The sequence below is a fragment of the Oncorhynchus tshawytscha genome, linkage group LG20 (genome assembly GCF_018296145.1).
Source record: "Oncorhynchus tshawytscha isolate Ot180627B linkage group LG20, Otsh_v2.0, whole genome shotgun sequence".
Taxonomy (NCBI): domain Eukaryota; kingdom Metazoa; phylum Chordata; class Actinopteri; order Salmoniformes; family Salmonidae; genus Oncorhynchus; species Oncorhynchus tshawytscha.
In genome coordinates, this window is record NC_056448.1 from 4,124,719 (window position 1) to 4,147,603 (window position 22,885).

Consider the following 22,885-nt stretch of genomic DNA (forward strand, 5'->3'; position numbering starts at 1 on the left):
AAAGAGGTCAAAGATCAGGCATCGACACCTCCATCTGTGTTACATACACTACTACACTACTACCCCCCAGCCTAAACTGAACTGAGGAAAACATCACAGTTCTAGGCTGGCTTTCTGACACACCACTCCCTAATTCTGTGTGTGTGTGTGTGTGTGTGTGTGTGTGTGTGTGTGTGTGTGTGTGTGTGTGTGTGTGTGTGTGTGTGTGTGTGTGTGTGTGTGTGTGTGTGTGTGTGTGTGTGTACAGTCTTGGCCAAAAGTTTTGAGAATGACACAAATATTAATTTTCAGTCTGCTGCCTCAGTTTGTATGATGGCAATTTGCATATACTCCAGAATGTTATGAAGAGTGATCAGATGAATTGTAATTAATTGCAAAGTCCCTCTTTGAAATACAAATGAACTGATTCCCCAAAAAAACATTTCCACTGCATTTCAGCCCTGCCACAAGAGGACCAGCTAACATCATGTCAGTGATTCTCTCGTTAACACAGGTGTGAGTGTTGACGAGGACAGGGCTGGAGATCACTCTGTCATGCTGATTGAGTTCGAAAAACAGACTGGAAGCTTCAAAAGGAGGGTGGTGCTTGGAATCATTGTTCTTCCTCTGTCATCCATGGTTACCTGCAAGGAAACATGTGCCGTCATCATTGCTTTGCACAAAAAGGGCTTCACAGGCAAGGATATTGCTGCCAGTAAGATTGCACCGAAATCAACCATTTATCGGATCATCAAGAACCTCAAGGAGAGCGGTTCAATTGTTGAGAAGAAGGCTTCGGGGTGCCCAAGAAAGTCCAGCAAGCGCCAGGACCGTCTCCTAAAGTTAATTCAGCTGTGGGATCAGGGCACCACCAGTACAGAGCTTGCTCAGGAATGGCAGCAGGCAAGTGTGAGTGCATCTGCACGCACAGCGAGGTGAAGACTTTTGGAGGATGGCCTGGTGTCAAGAAGGGCAGCAAAGAAGCCACTTCTCTCCAGGAAAAACATTAGGGAGAGACTGATATTCTGCAAAAGGTACAGGGATTGGACTGCTGAGGACTGGGGTAAAGTCATTTTCTCTGATGAATCCCCTTTCCGATTGATTGGGGCATCCGGAAAAAAGCTTGTCCGGAGAAGACAAGGTGAGCGCTACCATCAGTCCTGTGTCATGCCAACAGTAAAGCATCCTGAGACCATTCATGTGTGGGGTTGCTTCTCAGACAAGGGAGTGGGCTCACTCACAATTTTGCCTAAGAACACAGCCTTGAATAAAGAATGATACCAACACATCCTCCGAGAGCAACTTCTCCCAACCATCCAGGAACAGTTTGATGATGAACAATGCCTTCTCCAGCATGATGGAGCACCTTGCCATAAGGCAAAATTGATAACTAAATGGCTCAGGGAACAAAACATTGATATTTTGGGTCCATGGCCAGGAAACTCCCCAGACCTTAATCCCATTGAGAACTTGTGGTCAATCCTCAAGAGGTGGGTGGACAAACATAAACCCACATATTCTGACAAACTCCAAGCATTGATTATGCAAGAATGAGCAGCCATCAGTCAGGATATGGCCCAGAAGTTAATTGACGGCATGCCAGGGCGGATTGCAGAGGTCTTGAAAAAGAAGGGTCAACACTGCAAACATTGACTCTTTACATTAACTTCATGTAATTGTCAATAAACGCCTTTGACACTTATGAAATGCTTGTACTTATACTTCAGTATTCCATAGTAACATCTGACAAAAATATCTAAAGACACTGAGGCAGCAGACTTTGTGAAAATTTATATTTGTGTAATTCTCAAAACGTTTGGCCACGACTGTATATGTCTGTGTGTATATGTGTGGGGGTGTGTGTACAGCAGCACCAGCACAAGCACAGGAGAGGAGAGCAGAGCAGAGCAGAGCCTGAGGACAGGCATGCTAGGCAGGCAGCTCCGTAATCGCTCTGGTCTGTGAGCTCCACTACTGAGTGATTACAGGTGCCTCGAACAGAGCAACAAACACACACACAGCCAGCGGCTCCATTCACTGGAGTTGCAGTGTGATGGAGAAACAACCCTCCAGTAGGTCATCAGACAAACCGATACAAACACACAGACATTCAGTAAATAGTTTCCAATCGACAATCATTCTCAATGGCCAGTGTGAGTTGGCTACAGCACTTACAGTCCAGACCGAGCCCTTTTCTGCAGTCCTAATCCTTCTCATCTAAGTCCCCTGAAGTCCAGCATGAGAGGGGCTCACACATCTCCACATCGCAAGTGTGTTTACCGACAGACACACTGAGGGTTTAGCAGATCCTCCATCTGAGCTGTTGCTCGCCCTCTCCTCCTCTCTTTTTCCTCCTCTCTCCACTACCCCACCAACCACAAATAATCTCCTCTCCCTCCCTCCCTCCTTTCTCCTCTCCTCTCCTGTCATTCAGCCCCTGCCTGTCCCCGAGTCTGGAGATTGTTTGATGATAAATACAGCAGTGAAAATTGTTTTCTCGCCCAGAGACAGTCAGTGACACCGCCAGCCCATCTCTAATCTCGACAATGTAGGAAAAATGTATTTGCATCTCTGTGACTGCTGCATTTATGAGCATCTTTTATCCTTGGAAAGGGAAAGTAAAAAGAGAGAGAAAGAGAGAGCGATTGAGAGAAAGGAGAGAGAGAGAGAGAGAGAGATAAGCAAAAGGCCTGTGCTTCATTAAAGCAGACCACAGAGGAGTCTGGTAGAAACATTGTCAGCCACAAGCAGCTTTGCATGATTTTACAACAATAGCAACACAGCCAGGGTCGCTCCAAACTGCTCTCACCGTTTTTTACAAGGGAACTGAGCAATGGGAGGTTTATGATTTAGTAAAATATTGACAAGTCTTCTGACTGGCTGCTGCAGCATAAAGGAAAGGTCAGCTGTCTGTGTGCACAGTGCATGAACTGTCAAAATGTCTAAAACTCCACTTGCCTACAGAATATATATATATATCAACTAGATCATACTAACACCACCGAAGGGCTGGCACAATTACTGTATACTGTACCTGTGTAACCGACAGTTATTTTATTTTTTTATTTTACCAGGCAAGTCAGTTAAGAACAAATTCTTATTTTCAATGACGTCCTAGGAACAGTGGGTTAACTGCCTGTTCAGAGGCAGAACGACAGATTTGTACCCTGTCAGCTCGGGGGTTTGAACTTGCAACCTTCTGGTTTCTAGCCCAACGCTCTAACCACTAGGCTACCCTGCCTAGTGATGAAGACTGTCATGAAAATGGAGGGGAAAAAAACTCTATAACCATTTTTTGTTTGTTTATGGGGTTGGGGGGGGGGCGAACAACCGACTGAAGACAGGATGGCCGGGCAGTTGCGTCCAGCCGTCCTGTCCGTTGCTCCTTGCTGAAATAAGCGCGGTCTTGTAGCAAACAGTATTTGATGTTAACTGATGTGGCTCATGCAATGGAGTGGATTTCTTGTCATGCCAGTTGAGTTGAATCAACAAATCACAGTACATATTGATGTGTACACTTCCTGCTTTTACTTCCTGCTTTGCTCCTATAGGTACACTTGCTATGGCCACCAGTTCACCCACTATGCAATCATTGACTTGAATGGGGACGACCGTTCTAATAGTTCTATTTCTATGCCAGCACATGCAGTCAGGAGGGGAGGAGAGGAGATATTTTTAAACATCTGCTATTCGAATGGTTATTACAGAGAACGCAGTCATTTGGCTGGCCAATTACAGCCATCCACCATTCCATGACCGTCACAGCCCTAACACAAAACTGATTCACCAATTAAGATTTCTATGATTATTAGAATGTTTTCCATTCCTCAACTGCACAGAGAGGAGATTTTATCATCTCAGAATGCTGACTTGGTGTGGGGCCATAGAAATATAATTCCTAGAAGGGAAACCCATTCAAGTCAATGTTCCGTGATGGGTGGACTGGCAGCCATGTTGAGTGTACTTCTAGGCTTTTTCTACAAGCTTCCTGGGCTACTTGTTAGATGATTAAAGGCACTTTAAAGTGTTCTTTGACCTATCAGCTAAAAAGGCTCCTAGAGCTGTGTGTGCATTGAACAGCTTTCAGCAGCACTCTCATTAAAAACTGTAGCTAGGCTAATTGTGACATGATCAATGGGCTGAAAAAACCTTGATTACACTGCAAAGGATAAAATATTTTCTTTTGAGATGCTGGCCTTCTACTGCACTGTGACCCTCATTTAAGGACGTGTGGATAAAGAAATAAGATCAGCAAAAAAATAAACGTCCCTTTTCCAGGACCCTGGTCTTTCAAAAATAATTTGTAAAAATCCAAATAACTTCACAGATCTTCATTGTAAAGGGTTTAAACACTGTTTCCCATGTTTGTTCAATGAACCATACACAATTAATGAACATGCACAATTAATGAACATGCACATTAATGAACATGCACATGCACCTGTGGAACGGTCGATAAGACACTAGCTTACAGGCGGTAGGTAATTAAGGTCACAGTTATGAACACAAAAGAGGCCTTTCTACTGACTCTGAAAAACACCAAAAGAAAGATGGCCAGGTTCCCTGCTGATCTGTGAGAACGTGCCTTAGGCATGCTGCAAGGAGGCATGAGGACTGCAGATGTGGCCAGGGCAATACATGTCAATGCCCATACTGTGAGACGCCTAAGACAGCGCTACAGGGAGACAGGATGGACAACTATACCTGTGTTCTCTGTTTTTCTGTTGCCAGTTTGTTTTGTCCATCCCTTCCTGCAGGCTCATTCTGACATGACCCTCCAGCATGACAATGCCACCAGCCATACTGCTCATTCTGTGTATGATTTCCTGCAATACAGGAATGTCAGTGTTCTGCCATAGCCAGCAAAGAGCCCCGATCTCAATCCCATTGAGCACGTCTGTTGGATCGGAGGGTGAGGGCTAGGGCCATTCCCCCCAGAAATGTCCGGGAACTTGCAAGTGCCTTGGTGGAAGAGTGGGGTAACATCTCACAGCAAGAACAGGCAAATCTGGTGCAGTCCATGAGGAGGAGATGCACTGCAGTACTTAATGCAGCTGGTGGCCACACTGACTGTTACTTCTGATTTTGACCCCCCTTTGTTCAGGGACACATTTTCCCATTTCTGTTTGTCACATGTCTGTGGAACTTGTTCAGTTTATGTCTGAGTTGTTGAATCTTATGTTCCTACAAATATTTACACATGTTAGGTTTGCTGAAAATAAACGAAGTTGACAGTGAGAGGATGTTTATGTTTTTGCTGAGTTTACATCTAATATCAAATCAAATGTGCCGGGTGGAGATTATAACAGAACATGGCCAAGATGTTCAAATGTTCATAAATGACCAGCATTGTCAAATAATAATAACCACAGGCAGAACAGTTGAAACTGGAGCAGAAGCACGGCCAGGTGGACTGGGGACAGCAAGGAGTCTGTACTATGGAACTATAATACTATGGAAAAGATCTTGCCAAAAATATTGACAAAATATGTTGACAAACCAGGTAGCTAATCTAGACTACCAAATAATAAAACAGGTTTACAGCAGGGTTGTGCTCAATTCAGAATTCCATTCTTACATTTTAATTGAACTTGAAGTTGTAAACAGGATACAGAAGTGCAATTAGAATTTGAATGAAAGGATATAGAATTTTATTCAGTAAAATTCAATGAAATTCAAATGCCTCTTCTATTCTATAGTAGGTGTAGTCTAACAACTTACTCAGTGGCCAGTTTATTAGGTCCACCGTTCGTTAAAGAAAATGGTTTGCTCCTACCGACTGTGAGTCACGTGGCCGTGGTTCGCATTATAAAGCAGGCAGACACTCACACCCTGACCTGTTTCACCTGTCTTTGTGCTTGTCTCCATCCCCCTCCAGGTGTCGCCCATCTTCCCCATTATCCCCAGTGTATTTATACCTGTGTTCTCTGTTTTTCTGTTGCCAGTTTGTTTTGTCCATCAAGCCGACCAGTGGTTTTCCCCTTGCTCCTGTCTTTTTCTATAGTTCCTGTTTTCCTGACCTTTCTGTCTAAACTGACCCTGACCCAGGGTCAGGCATCCAGTTACTATTCGATTGAACGTTCGCAGCTTTGAGCGTGGTATGATCGTCAGTGCCAGGCGCGCCGGTTCCAGTATCTCAGAAATCTCTGGCCTCCTGGGCTTTTCACAAGTCTAGGGTTTACAAAGAACGGTGCAACAAAACCAAAAACATCCAGTCAGCGGCAGTCCTGTGGGCGAAAACAGCTCGTTGATGAGAGGTCTAAAGAAAATGGCAAGAATTGTGCAAGCTAACAGGCAGGCCACAGGAAAATAACGGCGCAGTACAAACATGGTGTGCCGAACAGCATCTCGGAACGCACAACCTGTCGGTCCTTGTCGTTGATGGGCTATTGCAGCAGACAACCACACCGGGTTCCACTCCTATCAGCTAAAAACAAGAAGTGGCTCCAGTGGCCACACGATCACCAATTAAGGAGTAGAAAAACAGTGCTTGGTCCGATGAATCCCAGTTCCTGTTGCTGTAGGCTGGTGGCAGAGTCAGGATTTGGCGTAAGCAGCATGAGTCCATGGCCCCAAACCTCCTGGTGTCAATGGTACAGGCTGGTGGCGGTGGAGTAATGGTGTGGGGAATGTTTTCCTGGCACAAATTAGGTCCCTTGATACCAATTAAGCAACATGTCCATGCCCTGAAGAATTCAGGCTGTTCTGGAGGGAAAAGGGCGCCTGACCCGGTACTAGATGGGTGTACCTAATGAACTGTGTACACAAAACATCAAGCATGTCGTTATATACAGTACCAGTCAAAAGTTTGGATACATCTACTCATTCAAGGGATTTTCTATATTTGTACTATTCTACAATACATTGTAGAATAACAGTGAAGACATTAAAACTATGAAATAACACACATGGAATCATGTAGTAACCAAAATAGTGTTAAATAAATCAAAGTATATTTTATATTTGAGATTCTTCAAAGTAGCCACCCTTTGCCTTGATGACAGCTTTGCACACTCTGCTCCTTCCCCCAGTCCTTAATAGGAATGAAATTCTACAGTATTCTCCTTCCTCTGACACTGCTTGGTATAGAGGTCCTGGATGGCAGGAAGCTGGGCCCCAGTGATGTACTAGGCCATACGCACTACCCTCTGTAGTGCCTTGCGGTTGGAGGCTGAGCAGGTGCCATACCAGGCAGTGATGCAACCAGTCAGGTCTCGATGGTGCAGCTGTAGAACCTTTTGAGGATCTGAGGACCCATGCCAAATCCAAGTCTCCTGAGGGGGAATAGGTTTTGTCGTGCCCTCTTCACGACTGTCTTGGTGTGCTAGGACCATGATAGTTTGTTGGTATTGTGGACAACAAGGAACTTGAAACTCTCAAGCTGCTCCACTACTGCCCTGTCGATGAGAATGGGGGCGTGCTCGGTCCTCCTTTTCCTGTAGTCCACAATCATCTCCTTTGTCTTGACCAAGTTGAGGGAGAGGTTATTGTCCTGGCACCACACGACCAGGTCTCTGACCTCCTCCCTATAGGCTGTCTCATTGTTGTCAGTGATCAGGCCTACCACTGTTGTGTCATCGGAAAACTTAATGATGGTGTTGGAGTTGTGTCTGGCCATGCAGTCGTGAGTGAACAGGGAGTACAGGAGGGGACTGAGCACGCACCCCTGAGGAGCCCCCGTGTTGAGGATCAGCTCAGCGTGGAGGATGTGTTGTTACCTACCCTTTCCACCTGGGACGGCGCGTCAAGAAGTCCAGGATCCAGTTGCAGAGGGAGGTGTTTAGTCCCAGGGTCCTTAGCTTATTGATGAGCTTTGAGGGCACTATGGCGTAGAACGCTGAGCTGTAGTCAATGAACAGCGTTCTCACATAGGTGTTCCTTTTGTCCAGGTGTGAAAGGGCAGTGTGGAGTGCAATAGAGATTGCATCATCTGTGGATCTGTTGGAGCGTTATGTAAATTGGAGTGGGTCTAGGGTGTCTGGGATAATGGTGTTGATGTGAGCCATGACCAGCCTTTCAAAGCACTTCATGGCTACAGGCGGTGTATGTAATATAATAAAAGTGGCAAAAACAAATGCAGACATGAATCAAATCTTTTTTACAACGATGGGGGAATTCCAAGATAGAGGCGCGGTGGCTTCAAAACAGGTGACAGTCAGTCATCTAGTGTATATATAAATCAGTAATCAGTATGAAACAGGAAATGTGACATTGTTTTCATACTAAGAAGTGAGGTAGCAGGGTGTGACGTGCTTAAGTTAGGCCTATGCCAGGATGAGGCCAATAACTCGATCAATGCAAAGACACAGTTGTCCCTAGATAAAGTAAGGCAAAAATAAACTACTATTTTGAATTTTGAAAAGTTATTTCCCGCCGGGGAGGAAAGAGAGAAGTGCTGTGTGTGCAGAATAACCACGCATTCGGCCGTCTCTAGCTTGACAGACAATTTGATTGAGGCATTAAACTCCACTGAAGCATCTCATGTAACCCAGCCCTAGATTGATCTGGTAAATCGTTTTTTCACACCAGTCTGACACATCATCATTTGCAGAGAAGAACTTAAAAAAGAGACAGATGCACAGTTCAACTGTATTCAATACATGTCGACTGCTATACTATATGAAACTAATGGGAAAACGGTCCATTTTGAAATCCACAGGCGTGTTCATGACACCAGTTAACCTCTCGCAGATACGGATTCTATGTAGCATAGCCCTATAGGCCTAACACAAGACAAGACGAGGGAAAGCAGGCTGCTGATTGATTATATCATGACCTCCGACCTCTGAAAACAATGACCAGTGATGAAAATCTATTAGAGAACTGGTGTATTCAACAAGAACCAAGGGACACCACAACAGGTCTTTCAAAAAGGATTCCTATCATTTGTTAGGCTACACATGAAAGATCTGGGAATCAACTGAGAAACAAATCCATACATGTTGAGAGAAAGGACCGGGCCCTAACACTTGCGAAACTAAATGGTTTTACCATTTCGGTTCACTGGCACCCAACAGGCCTACAATATCAAAACCATGGTTCAGAAAGCCTCAGGTGGTTTAATACCATAACCCATTGCAGCTCCCTAATCAGCAAAACAATGATTCATTTCCATGCAGCCCGCACCAAAGTGACGTGACACAAAATCCACAGCGGAGCAATGTATGTCTTGTATGGGTGGGTCATCCTAAGGTGATAAATAGTATGCTATTTAAGGTAGCAAACTAGATTTAGAAAACACATTATAGTTACGTTTTTCAATTGAACCGACACCACTGATAAAGGTCCAGAGCACAGATAGGCCTGTCAGTCTGTCATTCGGTCCGTCTTTCTGGATCTGCCTGTCCTTCCGTCTTTCAGTCGGTGGAATCACTAAAGGTCAGAGACGTGCTGGCTGGGCCCCCAGACACAGCAGTCTAATGGTGAAAACACCTTCGGCTCCTCTGGGAATAAAACCAAACTTCACTATCCTGAGAATCCTCTCAAGTCTATCTTCTGTCCTCTTAAGTCTAGGCCTATCTATGCTGACGCAGTTTTGCTGTTTTGGCTCTGTACTCCAGCACCTTGGAAACGACACAATGACTAGGAGGTTAAAGTGCAGACTGTCAGCTTTAATTTGATGGTATTTTCATCCATAACGGGTGAACCGTTTAGGAATTACAGCACTTTTTGTACATAGTCCCGCCGCCCATTTTAAGGCGGCCAAAAGTATTGGGACAAATTCACTTATATGCGTATTAAAGTTGTAAAAAGCATAGTATTTGGTTCCATATTCATAGCACGCTATGACTACATCAAGCGTGTGACTCTACAAATTTGTTGGATGCATTTGCTGTTTGTTTTGTTATTATATTGTGCCAATTAGAAATGAATGGTAAATCATTTGTGTCATTTGGGAGTCACTTTGTTTGTCCCCTAAAAAGGTCTGTAATTTCTAAACGGTTCACCCGATATGGATGGAAATACCCTCAAATTAAAGCTGACAGTCTGAACTAGAGCCTCCTAGTCATTGTATCATTTCAAATCCAAAGTGCTGGAGTGCAGAGCCCGAAAAACAAACAAATGATCACTGTCCCAATACTTTTGGAGCTCACTGTATATAGGAAACAAGGTGCCATTTGGAACGCAGGCAGACACTGAGACACGTCCCACAGCGCTCCCATCCACTCCCCTCATCTTGTCCCTTCAGCTAACGCTAACAGAAAGGAGTCACTTAACTTTCTTTGTGAGTGTAAATAGGCCCTGCTTTTCATCCCTTCACAGTCAGAGTAACCCCATAGACTTCTTAAGAGGACGGGGGGGGGGTTGTTTCATCTGTTCCTCCTTGCAAAACATTGTGGTTCTCACAGAATAGCTTTCGGAGGCAAAGAGGCAGAGAATAGAGTAGAATAATGGTCTCCGTCCTTGACTGATATGGGCAGACCGTAATCCAGACTTGTCAGCATACAAATGTTCACAGTGCCCTTAGTGCCCGTAGGTAAAGTACCCTAGGCCTAGCTAGCCTACAATCCAGGAGTGTTTTAGGCTAGATGTAAATGGCGTATAAAGTTAGGCAACACGAGGGATGACTGTAGGGATCAAAGCATTGCAAACTGTCTGAAACGGCAGCTCCTTATCTGCCCCCGGCGTGTCTCAGAAACAGATGCATTCCTTGCCTCTCTGGGACACAGGAAGAGTCTCCCTGTCTTTGGAATGGACATTCTGCACAGTCCTGAAAAGTGCAGTACTATGAATCAGATTCTCCAATAAAAACAGAGGATCCCTGGCCTGACAACAGAGTCTTCACACAGGCGTTTACTCTAAAAGCTTTCAGAGCTGATTTAGGATAGCAGCTGTCAAAAGTGGATACTGCTGGAGGAATTGTAGCCCATTCCTTACAGACAACACAGCTACCACAGAGAGCTGTATGTGCTAGACTCTCTGAATTCCTGAGCCCTGTGCAGCAGTCTGAATGACATGCTTAAAACATACGCACGCACACACACACACACACACACACACACACACTGCTCTACACACTACGCATACAGGAACGGAGAGGCTTCTCAGCAGCAGAGCAGGCAGACACCTCTAGAGATCTCTGACTTCCACAGCATCCCAATTAGGAAATCAATGATTAGGGCAGGTTCAAGGAGTTTCTGAGTAACGCTGCTATTGGCTCGTCTGTGGTGTGGCCCACAGAGCCGGCCCTTTAAAATGACATTCAACTCAATCACTCACCCTCCCCAGCCGAGTGCCCGCCAATGTTTTGCTTGTATTGTACAACCAATTAAATGTACTCTGCGTAATATAGCAATTAGTGGAAGACATAGAGCTGTTCAGTCTAAATGTAACAACACCGTATGCAGCAGTATTATTTTTGACAATCTGTACAGTTAAAGGTAAATCACATCTGGCTGTGATTGGGAGTCCCACAGGGTGGCGCACAATTGGCCCAGGGTCGTCCGGATATGGCCGGTGTAGGCAGTCATTGTAAATACGAATTTGTTCTTAACTGACTTGCCTAGTTAAATAAAGGCTAAATATTATTTTTTATTTTATTAAAAAATGAAATCTGACCTCTATCTAAAAAGGCAGAAGGCTGTGATCAAAATGTAAATAAATGTATCTAGCATAAACCAAAATAAACAATAAAACAATACCCATCGGCGACCTCGGTGGACAGGTTCTGAAACTGAGGGTTTAGGTTTGGGGCTGGGCCTACTATGGCAACATGTATGCAGGGAGACAGGACAACACACACAGCGCTGTAGCCTTTGGGTAGCAGGAGTGTGAACTGTCGTCCTCTACAAAGACTCCTATGTTGGTCTGGAGAAAACACACACACACAAACCCTTTGCTCCCCATAAACTACCGGAGCTGGGCGGCTAGAGGAGGCCCAGGGCTGGCATAGGACGTCCTTTTCTGTCCCCCCCATCATCCAGAGAGGCGGCTCCTGGTCATAAATAACACCCGGGGAGAGAGCGGGAGCCTAAATATTTGCATTGCACACTATCCCTTTCCTCCCGGCAAAGGCCATGTACAGGCACATGTCTTCTAGCTCGTCGCTACGCTCCATGACAGTGATGTGGTGTGGTGTGGGGTGGTAAAATAGCATGGCCATTCCGCAACATCTGTATTTTGTACTAAAAGCACTCTAGTATGTTAGATGGGAAAGGCAACATGGGAGATTAAGAGAGGTTTATTTAAAGTACTTTGTTCATTTACGTTAATGACACAAATCATAATATAACCACGAGACATAACTCAAAGCCATGGCATAACAGCTCGAATACTTGTCCGTCCGGCGAGACCTGGGTTGGAAAGAAAAGCCTATTCGTTTTCTCCCAGAATACTTTCTCTGCGCTCGACTGGCGCAATGCAACTGATACAATAGGCCAGCCACAAAAGTGCAAACCCTGCCCACTCCAGGCACACGCCTACCACCCAAACGCTCAAAGTTGATCAAAGTGGAAGAAACAGGCCACTAGGTCAACCCACTAGGTCTGTAATCAAGGTGTGTAGGACACGTTGAGGAGGACTGTACCTGGCCAACTCTTCCATCATCCTGTCCTAGCTAGCTCCCAAGAAACCTGACAGCCCAGCAGCCATTGTTAGATAAGGCCAAGGTTTGGGAACAAGACACATTTAAAAAAGAAGAACAACAAGTAAGAAACAAAGTCTAAATGTAACTGCAAGGGGCTTTCGTCTTTCTTCTTCCTTCTTTTTTTAACAAAATCTGGGCCAGACCCAATTATTTCACTTTCGTCTCCAGGTTGCCATGGCTACGGCCTTCGCCTCTCGTGTTTTAGTCGTCTTGTGTTTTAGAAATGGAGAAATTCACCGCCCTAGCCAGCCAGGCATGAGGTGGAGGAGGAAGCTTCTCTCAAACTCACCCCCCCCCTGGGATTTCTGCAGTGTGTGTGTGTCTGTCTGCTCAGAGAACATCTACGCAGAGGTCAGAACAAAATGTTCCTTAACAAACACAACAACTTGACTATTTCCTTTACGCCATCAATATCAATTTATTCGGTTCAAACAATCGGAACACAGGATTCTACACTCGAACCCCTTAGCAGAGGGCTAGCAGAGTTGTTCTCTGGTGTCGCTAACTTAGAAACTGAGTGGCAGGCAGCCTCAGGCCTGTAGATGGCGCCAGTTTAGTGAGGCTCTGAACAGCAGGGGCGCCAGAGGGCCACAGGAGAGGGCACTGGAGAAGGCACAGGTGGAGGTAAACAAGAAACTGCAGACACACTCCTGATAACCCTGATTCAGCCTCCGCTGCAGATGCAGAGAGAGAGAGGTCGAGAGAGAGAGAGGCCCCCCAGAGACTGCACCATCCTGCTACCGCTTCTGTACACAGGGCTAAGGGGAGGGGGTGACAGAGACAGATCTCTCTGTGTGTGTGTGCTGCAGTCGGTCGATGCACTGTTGTTGCACCATGTGTCACCTCGCTTGCTTCGCCAAAGGAACTCGAGGTTGAGATGTCACGCACAACAGATGTGTGTAAGCAAATAGCCTGACGACAACGATAAAAACAATACGGATCAACATTTTGGCAACATTTGCCTTTGCTCCCAAAAAGCACACCGACGCACTCTCCTCATCTCGCTCTCCTCTTCCTGGTCCACCCATCCTTCATCATTAGGCAGCAGATGGATGACCTGTCCCAAACCTCCCCCTCTCCCCGTGATGTGGAGGAACGAGGGGAGGTGGTGATTCGGTCGGTGAGGACAGGGCAGCAGCCATTGTCTCCTGTTAAATATGTTTAAAAAGATAACGTCTGCTGCAAAGTAAACTGGGTCAGTAGAATTCCCAGGGAACCTGTGAGCTGCTACTGGAGAGGGAGTGGAGTGGGGAGGCATAGGTAGCCAGTCGTATCAATGCAGAACAGAACGCAGCTCATCTCAACCCCCCGCTGGCTCTTTTCTACCAACCTGAGGCTGGTTGTTCCTCTGGGCCCACACTCTCTCTCTCCCCCTCCCTTCTCCCCCAACTGGCTCTTTTCTACCAACCTGAGGCTGGTTGTTCCTCTGGGCCCACACTCTCTCTCTCCCTCTCCCTTCTCCCCCAACTGGCTCTTTTCTGCCGGCCTGACGATCAAAGCAGACTGGTCCCCCCCGACTGGATCATTACCGAACCAGTCAGACAGACAAACATTGACTGTGCTGTTCTATTCAATCACATAATGTGTGTCTTCTCTCCACTGGGTCAGGCTATGAAACACTGACTGTCCTAGACCTACATTGTGACTGTAATGGTCACTCTTTGTTAAAACAAATCAATCTTTATAAAAACGAATGCATTTCGGCATATCCATCTCTTTTCCTGAGAACCAACTTTGATTGATTCATTGGCCATATGGATTAACCTGCTCAGGTCAGGTTCTTATGTTAGTCTTAAATAGGCAGCAGGGCTCAGGAGGTCAGAAATAGCAGGAGCTGACAGCAGCGTAACCTGACCATGTGGTCATTGAGAAACGAGAGAGAGATCTCCTCTAGTCGGTTTAACCTACTGCTGTTCCAAGACAACAACAACAGGTGACTCCAGGTTTTTCTGTAAAGAGATTAACAGAGACTAGCACTAAACAAGGTGAGGATTATCGAATTTAGCCCATAGGAATACCCCGAGTGGCACAGCGGTCTGAGGCACTACATTGCAGTGCTAGAGGCATCACTACAGACCCTGGTTCGATCCTGGGCTGTATCACAACCGGACGTGATCTGGGGACCCATAGGGGCGGCGCACAGCCCACGCTGAAATGGAGATTACAGAACAACAACACTGCCCTAACCAGGCAGCGCTATTCATGGAACCAGCCTGGTGAAGACCTAAGGGTCAAAACTTTGTCAATTAAGCACTAGAGCATAGATTGGTTTTTGCAGACAGTCCCCCCACCTGGAATGGAGGGTTGATCCTGTGTCCCTCTGTTTTTGTTCTGAAATTACCCTACATTGGGTTAAAACGCAAGACTGGGTTTTCATTAAGGAGCAGTTCTATTTTAGGTACTAGAGTCCATAATACTTAGGATTAACAATCAAATACAATTAAATGGGGAACTGGGGAAATGTAAATGTTGCAGTTCCTATTGGAAACAGCTAGAGTTGAGTACAAGTGGGAGAGAAATTCTCAAATGTTTTGAGAAAGACGGACAGTGGATTAGTGTTGCACGGTATACTGAAACGTCGGTACTTTTTAGATGAATTATTTTTTATTTAACTAGGCAAGTCAATTAAGAATACAATCTTATTTACAATGACGGCCTACTTTACAACAACCAAAACACGGTTTCTGTAGTAGAATTTGTGTTACGTTCAGGACTTCTGTCAAATGTGTCTCACGTGATTGAGATGATCAAGTCTGTATCAGCGCTGCCCCTTCGTAGCGTGAAGAGCAAAGTGCCTGCTCCACTTACTTATTGCTAGAGCTATCTGAGCTGCATTAGCTCTCCAGTCCCCACTCACGCTGCAAAAGAGTTAACGAACTTGAATAATGCGTCACGGCATGTAGAAATGTTGAAACGGTTCATTACTGTTTTCAAAAACAATGTCCATCCAGGTTAGAACACTTCATTCAACACGGTACCGATAGCTTTCTGCTTTAATTGTGGGTTAACTTTCCTTGCTAGTTTACAGCTGAACTCACTAACCTAGTACGCAAAATATGCTGATTGTCACTAAAAAATATTAATCATTCACATCGTCTCCCTCGCCACCAAACACTCAACGCTTCTTTGTCTTTCTTTACCTCCCGTCTGGTTTCCACTAGATTCCATAGCCACAAAGTCAGAGTCCCCCGCCACATTCTGCTCATGAGTGACGTCATTCATTTCAAATCAAAAATCAAATCAAATTTTATTTGTCACATACACATGGTTAGCAGATGTTAATGCGAGTGTAGCGAAATGCTTGTGCTTCTAGTTCTGACAATGCAGTAATAACCAACAAGTAATCTAACTAACAATTCCAAAACTACTGTCTTATACACAGTGTAAGAGGATAAAGAATATGTACATAAGGATATATGAATGAGTGATGGTACAGAGCAGCATAGGCAAGATACAGTAGATGATATCGAGTACAGTATATACATATGAGATGAGTATGTAAACAAAGTGGCATAGTTAAAGTGGCTAGTGATACATGTATTACATAAGGATGCAGTCGATGATATAGAGTACAGTATATACGTATGCATATGAGATGAATAATGTAGGGTAAGTAACATTATATAAGGTAGCATTGTTTAAAGTGGCTAGTGATATATTTACATCATTTCCCATCAATTCCCATTATTAAAGTGGCTGGAGTTGAGTCAGTGTCATTGTCAGTGTGTTGGCAGCAGCCACTCAATGTTAGTGGTGGCTGTTTAACAGTCTGATGGCCTTGAGATAGAAGCTGTTTTTCAGTCTCTCGGTCCCAGCTTTGATGCACCTGTACTGACCTCGCCTTCTGGATGATAGCGGGGTGAACAGGCAGTGGCTCGGGTGGTTGATGTCCTTGATGATCTTTATGGCCTTCCTGTAACATCGGGTGGTGTAGGTGTCCTGGAGGGCAGGAGGTTTGCCCCCGGTGATGCGTTGTGCAGACCTCACTACCCTCTGGAGAGCCTTACGGTTGAGGGCGGAGCAGTTGCCGTACCAGGCGGTGATACAGCCCGCCAGGATGCTCTCGATTGTGCATCTGTAGAAGTTTGTGAGTGCTTTTGGTGACAAGCCGAATTTCTTCAGCCTCCTGAGGTTGAAGAGGCGCTGCTGCGCCTTCTTCACGATGCTGTCTGTGTGAGTGGACCAATTCAGTTTGTCTGTGATGTGTATGCCGAGGAACGTAAAACTTGCTACCCTCTCCACTACTGTTCCATCGATGTGGATAGGGGGGTGTTCCCTCTGCTGTTTCCTCTTCCATTTCTTAAAGAGACAGCGCACACTTTTAGAAAAGAAGCGATTGCTTCTTCTTCTGACAACACAACAGTGGAGTGAAATTGTCTCCTACGCCGTAACATCCCTATTTTCTAGTAGTCTAGAAAATATGACTACAATACCCTGGAGACTGAGCGCCATGATATGATGCCGGTGTGACGGGAGTCAGAGAAACAAGCGTTGCCAATTCAAGTCTGAGTGACGGTAATAGGACAGGTGAAGCCAGAGCCAAGGAAACAGATGCAGATATAACAAAACATGAATGCATTAGACACACCAAGCTGGTGGTACAACAGCTCCGTGTGTGTGTGTGTGTGTGTGTGTGTGTGTGTGTGTGTGTGTGTGTGTGTGTGTGTGTGTGTGTGTGTGTGTGTGTGTGTGTGTGTGTGTGTGTGTGTGTGTGTGTGTGTGTGTGTGTGTGCGCGCATGTGTTGGGGGGGGATAAAACATATGTGTGTGCATCTGAAACAACACACACACACACACGTGCGCGCACCCACATACACACGCCTTGACAAAACACACAAGCACACACACCTTGAAAAAGCACACAGACACCTGGCTGCTTATTCTCCTCTGTCCTCTGGCATCTTAGCTCACCTTGGCCCAGAAACATCACTAGAGCCAGGACTCACCGTCTGCACCTCCCGGGACCCCCTGTCATGACATAAGCCTAATGTACACCCTACACAATACCCAACACAAGAACTACAATTAGCTACGAACAATGAAGATTCTGCATTGCGTACGTAAGTTAGGCCAATAGAGTCTGTACTCGCTCCAGGGGAAAACATGGAGAAACAAGGGAGGGAGGGAGCAGATTCTGTTAGCTGGTTGGCTAAAATCCTGAGGATTTGAGGGAAGTGAGAAATGAGGGATGGATACGCAGCTGGAAGTTTCACAGAGCCTGGGATATTTTCCAATTACACACCAGCCTTAAGGGCTTATAGGGCTGGCTGCTGTGCTTTGAGGAATGACCTTCCTGGAAATAATGGTCCTGTGTGTGTGTGTGTGTGTGTGTGTGTGTGTGTGTGTGTGTGTGTGTGTGTGTGTGTGTGTGTGTGTGTGTGTGTGTGTGTGTGTGTGTGTGTGTGTGTGTGTGTGTGTATTACTTTTTTCATTATCAGAATCAATATCAAAACATGTAGTATAGTGACACCGGGCCAAATAGCCAAATACATGAGGTAACACAAGTCATTAATCAGATCAAAATACTCGGACACACGTGACCATGTTTACCCTGTCTACCCGATTGGCAGGGTTCTGCGGAGAATAATAGCGAAGACATGAAAACTATGAAATAACACATATGGAATCATGTAGTAACCAAAAATGTGTTAACAAATCAAAATACATTTTATATTTGAGATTCTTCAAAGTAGCCACCCTTTGCCTTGATTACAGCTGTGCACACTTTCCAACAGTCTTGAAGGAGTTCCCACATATGCTGAGCACTTGTTGTCTGCTTTTCCTTCACTCTGCGGTCCAACTCATCCCAAAAGATCCCAATTGGGTTGAGGTCGGGTGATTGTGGAGGCCAGGTCATCTGATGCAGCACTCCGCCTGGAGGTGTGTTTTGGGTCATTGTCCTGTTGAAAAACAAATGATAGTCCCACTAAGAGCAAACCAGATGGGATGGCGTATCGCTGCAGAATGCTGTAGTAGCCATGCTGGTTAAGTGTGCCTTGAATAAATCACTGACAGTGTCACCAGCAAAGCACCCCCTCACCATCACACCTCCTCCTCCATGATTCACGGTGGAAACCACACATGCAGAGATCATCTGTTCACCTACTCTGCATCTCACAAAGACACGGCGGATGGAACCCAAAATCTCAAATTTGTACTCATCAGACCAAAGGACAGATTTCCACTGGTCTAATGTCCATTGCTTGGCCCAAGCAAGTCTCTTCTTATTATTGGTGTCCTTTAGTAATGGTTTCTTTTCAGCTATTCGACCATGAAAGCCTGATTCACGCAGTCTTCTCTGAACAGTTGATGTTGAGATGCGTCTGGTGAATAATTTATTTGGGCTGCAATTTCTGAGGCTGGTATATCTAATGAACTAATCCTCTGCAGCAGAGGTAACTCTGGGTCTTCCTTTCCTGCGGCGGTCCTCATGAGGGCTAGTTTCATCATAGTGCTTGATGGTTTTTGCGACTGCACTTGAAGAAATGTTCAAAGTTCTTGAAAGTTTCTGGATTGACTGACCTTCATGTCTTAAAGTAATGATGGACTGTCATTTCTCTTTGCTTATTTCAGCTGTTCTTGACATAATATGGACTTGGTCTTTTACCAATAAGGGCTAACTTCTGTGTACCATCCCTACCTTGTCACAACACAACTCATTGGCTTAAACACATTAAAAAGGAAAGAAATTCAACAAATTAAATTTTAACAAGGCATACCTGTTAATTGAAATGCATTCCAGGTGACTACTTCATGAAGCTGGTTGAGAGAATGCCAAGAGTGTGCAAAGCTGTGATCAAGGCAAAGGGTGGCTACTTTGAAGAATCTCAAATATAAAATATATTTTGATTTGTTTAACACTTTTTTGGTTACCACATGATTCCATATGTGCTATTTCATAGTGTTGATGTCTTCACTATTATTCTACAATGTAGAAAACAGTAATAAATGAAGAAAAAAGGAGTAGGTGTGTCCAAACCTTTGACTGGTACTGTATATTGCAATGCAACATATTGGAAGGAAGCATCCACCTCACATGTCAAAAGATCCAGTTCCTCTGACAAGCCAAGGGGCAGCAAATTCAAAGATTGTCTGTTTATACAGTAGACACAGAAAAAGAAAAGACATTCATTCTTTCACAAGGAGACAAAGCGAAAAAATGAAATAATGCCTTGACAAGACAAAATGTGAAGTAGGCAGAGAGCAGAGCAGCGGTCGGTCGCTTGGTGCCCGTCTTCCCGGGTTGACAGTGAGGGATGCTGCCTGTCAGTCACGTGTGTACTGGAGTGAAACTGACAGATAGGCTATGTGGCTCTGTCTGGGATCCTCTGGTGAAATATGGCCGATCGGCCAGCTGCTGTTGAGCCCAGAGTTGTCACTGCAGCTTTCTGACTAGACTAGACTAGACTAGAATGGAACCTAGTTCTGACAGGGGCGAAATGGCCGTAATAGGGGGTGGGGACTACAGAATGAAAAGCTTGGCAAGTACACATGTGTTCATACTTTGCTCGTTGGGATGAGAATATCCCTGTGGGGACTGAGTGAGGATGACTGCCTCACTTCTCTAGACTTCTCCCACTTGTTTTCTCCAGTGCTGTGATTCACTGGGTTCCCAGGTGCCTGCGATTTCCCCCTGACCCGGCTCACAGCTCCATCTGTTACTCTTGAATCTATTTCTAACAAAACGTGAACCACAGCTCAGTACGGTGGGTGAAACTAGAAATGTAGAAATCACAACCATCACATCCATATTGCTCACACCTTTCCTTCCTCTTCATCCCTTCTTACAGCAATGGTGCTATCCAAGACTTTACACCCCCAGTTTCTCCTTTCTCCCTGTGTCCTTCCGCTAGCTACACAGTGCGTGTGTGTCCTTTAGTCTAGGGCAGAAATGGGGCCACGGTTCCCCCTCACCTCTCGCCACAGAGAAGAACATGGCTCAAACCAGCTGTTTTTTATCAATATTCACAGCGCTATCTTACCTAACCTGCAGAGTACAGGCCTACACAAACTCACACACACTCCTAGTCCTGACTCTCCTTTCATGCAGCTCTAATAATTCACCCACCGAGCGAGCTGCAATCAGAGAATCATGCTCTAATTGGTTCATTCTCTCAGGGGGGCAACTGAGGTTTAGGCTAATATCCAGTAAAACAGTGTGTGTGTGTGTGTGTGTTCGTTTCAAGCTTACCGTATGCTTACCAGTCTAAACAGTTTGCGCATATATTAGGGCAAAAACAAATTACTTGAGGAGCACTGCACCAAACATCCTAGTTAGATGTAAAATTGCGCAACTAAGACCTCCTGGCAAAAAACATCAAAATGAATTACAGATTTATGGATCTATATTAGATTCATTCTGACTATTTTGAGGAAATGTTATGTTGTTGCTATGGTGGCTCAACAGGGACAAACAACAGTAATATTGCAGTTTTTTCTCTCGTTTTTCAAGCGAAGGTCTTTAGGGAGTATGTGAGCACAGACGTTCCCCTTCGCCGCGCCTGCTAGGAGAAAACCGAACCTATATATGCGGATGCCTTTAGGGGGGCCACTGAGGTGCAGAGCTATAACATAGAGAGTGGAAGAGCAAGGGAGAAAGAGAGAGAGAGGGGGGGGAAAGAAAGAAAGAAAGAAAGAAAGAAAGAAAGAAAGAAAGAAAGAAAGAAAGAAAGAAAGAAAGAAAGAAAGAAAGAAAGAAAGAAAGAAAGAAAGAAAGAAAGAAAGAGAAAAAGTGAGCGAGATAGAGAAGCAGAGAGAAAGAGAGAGAAAGAAAGAGCGACCGACCGACCGAGAACAAGACAGAGAGATAGAGAGGAGAGGAATAGCCCGTATGAGCTGACAGTGAGTGCAGTACCACACCACCAAAAGTAAAAGGAGGAAGTGGTGCTGAGAGATGACACCAGCCAGTGATCCATGGAGGACCAGATGGGTTTCTCATGTCGTTGTCACACTATTTCAATGATGGAAGCCGAGGCCCAGGCTCAGCCTGCGTCCCAAATGGCACCCTATTACCTATATAGTGCACTAACGTATGCCTAAGGCCCATAGTGCTCTGTAGTGCACTGTAAGGAAAAGGGGGCCATTTAAAGGGGGCCATTTACGACACTGCCTCAGGCTCCACAGTTTTAAAATGCACCCACTGACAGCTGCAACGAGACGCATGTAGGCCTGATGCTTGAAAATCCATTATCACATGCAACTTAATATTCAGACCCACTTAAAAAGCAACTACTTAGGCTACCTCCCAGATTGGACTATTGTACAAGAGGATTAGATTGTTTTTTTAGATAGGCACAGGCCTACTAACATTGCCACTCAGTGACTTTGCTCAAACACGCCATTCTTTCATTCAAGGATGAAGGATTTTAATTGCTCATGTTAAGCAAAGGCATATAGGAAATTGTTCGCCTTTCTTCCTCACCTCCTCTGTGTGTGTGTGTGTGTGTGTGTGTGTGTGTGTGTGTGTGTGTGTGTGTGTGTGTGTGTGTGTGTGTGTGCGTGTGTGTGTGTGTCTGTGTGTGCGTGTGTGCGTGCGTGTGTGTGTGTGTCTGTGTGTGTGTGCGTGTGTGTGTGTGTGTGTGTGTGTGTGTCTGTGTGTGCGTGCGTGCGTGCGGTGACCTTCCATGGTCCATCTCCTCTCTCCCTGGTGCAGGATGCCTTAAATGGCCATTCCTATCCATGCCTGACTCTGCCTGGTTAAGATCTGATTTCTGATTGCTGTAGCACATCTCTGCACATGTGTCCCAAATGGCACCCTATCCCCTATTAAGTGCACTACTTTTGACCAGGGCCTATCTGTTTCCGCTGCCTGCTTGCGTCACTCCCCCTGCTCAGCGCTCCGCTAGCTGCTTACACTTTTGCTTAGACGGCGGCACAGAACAGAAGTCTTGTTTCCACTGGCCTCACACAAACACACACACATAAACACACTCTGTATGCAAACGTGTGTTAGTGCTGCCGTGACAGGTGAAGGCTATCCAGCTGTTGTCTGCTACCACGTCCCTACCTACTGCTCAATGTAAAGTGTGACTTAAAATGTACGCATCTGATTACGGAAGCCGCGGGCAAACTTTAGCACTGAACAGCACATTTGAATCTTGCTCTAAATCCAGTTGGCTGGACCACAGGAGGTTTAGTAAAATACCCTGTAATTGGCCCGGACTTTACAACCGTCAACCATCCAATAGAAAAATACATATGAAATGTGCAGGAAGCCGAATTCCCTCCGGCGCTGTGAGGAAGATTTTTCAGTGGCCAGCAGGGAGGATATATATTCACACACACTGCCTCCGGGAGGATACTGGCCCTGACCCTCCGCTC

General features: G+C 45.4%; 1 protein-coding gene across 2 annotated transcripts in view; it reads right to left on the reverse strand.

Annotated features, from left to right (window-relative positions):
• LOC112260175 (spermatid perinuclear RNA binding protein) overlaps window positions 1-22,885 on the reverse strand; it is a 145,822-nt gene that overhangs the window by 116,042 nt on the left and 6,895 nt on the right. The gene's annotated exons all lie outside the window — the stretch shown is intronic.